The sequence below is a fragment of the Pteropus vampyrus genome, unplaced genomic scaffold, assembly GCF_000151845.1.
Source record: "Pteropus vampyrus isolate Shadow unplaced genomic scaffold, Pvam_2.0 Scaffold101, whole genome shotgun sequence".
Lineage (NCBI taxonomy): Eukaryota > Metazoa > Chordata > Mammalia > Chiroptera > Pteropodidae > Pteropus > Pteropus vampyrus.
In genome coordinates, this window is record NW_011888882.1 from 5,680,367 (window position 1) to 5,686,012 (window position 5,646).

The window sequence follows — 5,646 nt, forward strand, 5'->3', positions numbered from 1 at the left end:
ATAAAATATTTTATGAAAAGTACTTAAGGCTATAAAATCTTGACTGTAAAATTCAGAATTTATAAAGCCCGCTTGGTAACAACAGCGACAACAGTAACAAAAGCAGCTAAAGCATATATAATGCTACCATGTGCCAGGTACTATTTGAACTTTATATATTAATTCAATCCTTACAACAACCCTAGAAGGTAGTTACTATTATGATACCCCATTGTACAAATGAGAATTTGCCCAAGGTCTTACAGCTAGTTAAAAAGTCAGAAATACTATAAGATACTGTTCTCTCTTCATCTTCTTTTTCACTCCACCATGACGTAGCAGGAGCGCTGATGCAATGGGTCCATCTAGTAAGTGGCTGACTACATATTCCCTTCCTCTTGGCTAGAGTGGAATGGACAGCACTGCTCCTTGTCTGGAGGCCTGGCCAATTCCTTCTGGCTAGCTTCTGAGGCAACCAGGTTCAGATTAACTGGCCACTGGGTCCCCCTCCCACTCCCTATCTCCCTCCCTGTCCTTCTTCCTCTCTCATTCTGATTCTTTTCTCTCCAGGCCTGGAAGTTTGAACTTGGTCTGGCTTGTTTCGTAATCATCAGTGGCAATATCTGAGACATGAGTTTGAGTATTGAGGACTTCAATTAGGCAAAGTTAGTCAAACTTTTGACTAAGGCTCTTCAGACATGCTTGGCTTAAGTGAAAAGGATAGTTTATATGACTCAACCCAGCTTCCAAGGATGCTCTGCATTTAGGTTATATGCCAAAGCCACAGCAAACTTCCTCCCTCCTTATCTCCCTTCAACAGCTATTAATTTTGACTGGATATTATCTCTAACTATTTCTCTAAGAGTCTTAAGAAGATTGTAGGTAGAATTCAGATATTTCTGGATCCTTTGACCACCATCAATTAACATTTTTTCCCTCAATTTTTCCCACACAATCTCAATGACATCCAACAGCACAAACTTGAAATTGTTTGTCTGTTTGTGGAGAAGGGTTTGTGCTAAAACCTCCCCCTCTGTGTGACCAGGGGCAAAGTCCGACTGAGGTTGGAAAATCAGATTCCTTTCTGGAACTGCACTTCCTCTCCCCGACCTCAAGCCTTAGCTGCTTTACACTGCGTTCTGCCAAATGAACAAATAGCCCCATAACATGTTTTATTAAAGCGCCGTAAACCTCTGTCCAGTCTTAAATAATTGAAAATTTTGAGTTTGAATCTTGCACATCTCTTTCTGTAACTGGATGTTCAGTTTGAGATGGCAAAGACAATGTATTTGTTCCTAAAGCCATGAATAGTAGAATCTTCTCAAATTCATCCATTTCTGATTCACCTTCCTTTCTGAGCACTGAGGAATATGACATTTCCCTCACCTCCTTGTAGTTAGATGGAGCTTATGTGACTAGCTTTACCCAATGGGCTGGGAGTGTAATTGTCTTTTATGGGTCAAAGCATTTCATTACTGGTGTGAGACCCTTCAGTGCTCCCTTCTCTTGCTCCAGAGATTATAGAGAAGATGGGTGCCTATGTTGCTGCAGAGAGAACAGTTGCCTTGGGAAGTTGCTCAGGCCATGCACTTAACATCGTTCAAGTGAGAAATCTTTGTCGTGTAAAACCACTAGGATTTTGGGGTAGGGTGGGGGGTCGTTATTGTACTATAACTTAGCCTATTTTGACTAATAAGCCATGTCATATTGGCACTTTGTATTTTAATTACATGTGGTATTATTTGTAATTAGCTGTTATTTTACTATGATTCTTTCTCTGAACTTTAACTTATTTATTGGGACTTTACTGAGGTATAATTGACAAATAATGAATTGTACATATTTAAAGTGTTCTATTTGATGAGTTTTGACATATGTATACACCCAAGAAATCAACATCACGATTAAGATAATGAACATATCCATCACCTCAAAAAATTTCTTTGTGCCACTTTGTGATCCTTGCCTCTCTCTTCCATCCCCACTCGCCCAATTTCAACCATTAATATGCTTTCTGTCACTATACATTTTCAAGAATTTTATAAAAATGGAGTCTTATAATATGTTTTCTTTTTTGCCTGACTTCTTTCACTCAGCATAATTATTTGATGATTTATCCATGTTATTGCATGTATCTATAGTTCATTCCTTTAATTTCTGAGTAGTGTTCTATTGTATGGATACACCACAATTGGTTTTGTTCATTTACTTGTTAATGAACATTTGAGTTGCTTCCAGTTTTTAGCTATTACAAGTAAAGCTGCTATAAACATTCACATGCAAGTCTTCATATGGACAAATGCTTTAATTTTTCCTGGATAAATATTTAGGAGTGGAATGGCTAAATCATATGATAGGAGTATGTTTACCACCAAACTATTTTCCAAAGTGTTTGTACCACTTTTTATTCCTACCATCAGCATATGAGAATTCTGGTTGCTCTACATCCTTGCAATGCTTGGTATGGTCTGACCTTTAATTTTGATTAAATCATCACACTATCCCAAGCTCACAGCTTTGTTCCCAATGTCATCAACTTAGGCTCTTGATACTTCTTGCAATAGTCTCTTAACTGGCACTCCTCCTTCAGATAAATTGAGGTTGTCAGATAGGAACTCTGTGAACTTCCTCCCACCACCTATAAACTTAGCTCTATCAGTACCAATCATTCCCACCTTGCCTCCTGTCAGAGCCGGGGAGCTGTTGCCTACTCCTCTCTAAGTCCCTCTCTCCCCTCTGACGCTGTGCCCTGGACCCCATTCCCTTCCAGTGAAGCCTCGCTCTGTCAGGTATCTTTTCCTCTCTATCTTCCGCTTTTCCAATTATATGGTACTTGTTCCTCAGTCTAATAATATATTTATTTCTTGCCCATCCTTCAAAAACAAAACAAAGACTATCTATCTTGTGACCCCATTTTCCCTCAAGTTACCACCCGATCTGTCTGCTTCCATTTAAAGCTAAATTTATTAGAAAAAAAAATGGAAATTTTCCACTTTATCCTCAATTTACTGCAATCTAACTTTCATTCTGCTCTCCATTGAAGTTGCTCTCACTTAAGTCACCAGTGACCATCATTTTCCCAAATCTAACACTTTCTAAAACCTCTCCTACTTGATCTCTGGGCAGCCTTTACACACATGATCATTTCCTTCTTTAAACTTTTTCCTCTTGTCTTTCCAAAGGTTTCCTCTGGATGCTCCTGCTTTTCTCCCTTTTTCTTTTGCTTTTCTTCACTGTACTCCCATATGTTATTGTGTCCAGACTGTGACTTTGCCCTCTCTCATTCCCTCCCATGTCTTCACTTCCACCTTAAGGTCGATGACTGTTGAAACTATGTCTCCATTCCAGCCATCCTTGTGAGCTCCAAAGCCACAGGGCCAGCTGCCTTCACTTGGATATCCCACAAATACTGATATTTAAAACATATAAAATTTAATTCACCACCCTCTTCCTCAAATCTGCCTCTCTCCCCGATGTTCTTACCTCAGTAAATGTAGAATTCGTTGGCCAATTGAACGCCCTTGATTTCTACACTGTTCCTCAACCCCACAGTCATTTACTTAGTCAGAAACACTCTATGTCTTGGAGAGCTCTTGAGTCCATCTCCTTCTCCTCACCCCTTCTCCTCTTCTTAGCTGAAGCTCTCATCTCTCACCTGGATTGCTGCAAGTGGCCTCCAAAATAGTCTCTTGGCTTCCAGTCTTTCTCACCTGCAATTCATTCCCAGCACTGCTTTTTGTGATCTGGCTCCTGCCTACCCCTCCAGACATCTCCTGTTACTTCCTCTGTAGGCTTTAAATCTTGTATACTCCATTTCTTTGAATGTGCCATGTTTTTGTGCTTCACTCTGTCCCCTTAGACTGGAAACACCTCCTTCAATGGCTTTTGTCTTACAAATTTCTTTTGTTCTTCTAAACTCAGCTCAGAATTGCTTCCCTAGTGGAGTCTCCAATAGGATCTCCCTGACCTTCCTGTATGACCCTTATACCTCTCTGTAAACCTTTGTAATTGCACTTTTCATTAGTACTGCTCTGAGAGCTGCAATAGTTATCTTATATGGCAAAAAAGATTTTGCAGGTGTGATTAAGTTAAGGATCTTGAAATGGGGAAGTTGTGCTGTGTTATCTGGGCAGATATCAAATGCAACCACAAACGTCTTTATAAGAGAGGCAGAGGGAGATTCAACTGCAGAAGAAGACAATATAACCACTTAAGCAAGATAATATAATGCTGGTTTTTAAGATGGAGGAAGGGTTCACTGGCCAAGGAATACAATTCTAAAATCTGGAAAAAGCGAGCAAACAAATTCTCTCACTAGAGCTTCCAGAGGGAATATAGCCCTACTGACATCTTGATTTCAGCCCAGTGAAATTAATTTCACACTTCTTATCTTTATAACTGTAAGAGAATAAATGTGTATTGTTTTAAGCTAACAAATTTGTGGTCATTTGTTACAGTAGCCATAGGAAACTAATACCCTGGGCCGAGCAGGGCCCTGCCTTGGGCCTCCTCCAGCTGTGATCTTTCTCTTGGGGTGAAGTGTCCAATTCCTTACTTCTAGACCATGTTCCAGGTACCCAGGATCCTGGAATTCTTCACTCAAGAAATTTTTACTCAAGGCCTGTTTCTGGGGCCTAAATACTTATTCTTTATGTCTCCTTATGAGACAGACTGCACTGATGGTAGGCTCATGCCTAGATCTTAAGCGTAGTCAGGGGAGCAACTATTGTAGACAATAGACTGAAGGGCACAAAAACTTAAGCCAGAAGACCAAGGAGAAGGCTACCACAGTAATTCAGGCAAGAGATGATAATGGTGAAGATGGTGAGACGTGGGTAGGCTCTGGGTATATTTTGAAAGTAAAGGCAATGGGCTTTGCTGACAATTTGGATGGGAGGTATGAAAGAAAGAGAAAGGTAAGTGTGATTTCAAGGTTTCTGTCCTGACACCGTGCCCCCCTCCCCCCCACCTCCCCACCAAAAATGGCATTGCCATTAACTTAGATGGTAAAGAAAGGAGAAAGAATAGGTTTTGGGGTAAAGATAAGTGGCCCAATTTTAAATGCGTTATATTTAGGATGCCTGTGAGACAGCAAAGTGGGTAAGCAGTTGGACATTTGAGTGAATCTTGCCTTTCTCGAATATTGTATGCTTCCAGCAACTAAGACAGAGTTTTGAAATAGGAGATTTATATTTGATGAGCCAGATGAATATGTGACATTCCTCCGTAAAAATGTTTCAAGATCTACCCACAGTTTTATATCCTCATATCATCAGGTTGGTTCATATCAAACCTATTGACATTATACAACCTGGCCAACTGCATAAGCCAGAAATATTAACAAACTGATTGTTTAGTATCTTCTTGTCCTTGGCTCGATCAAGCATTTTGATTATAACTAGGGCTGATATTGAATATTAATACCAAGCAGATTGAAGTCAAATCCATGGTCTCCGTCTTATTATCCTAGTGTTGAACTTTCTTAATTTACTGATTGTAAGAATTTTTTCTCTGTAATTAAAAAATGTATAGTAACACTAACTTCTTTGTTCCATCTCTGAAACATATAATGTTTTCCATTCCTCCACCCCCGTGTTTGGAAAAGTTTGCAGCCAGAGCTTTTGTTATTTCAGTCTGCTTGAGTGTATACCAGATGTTAATAGAGAC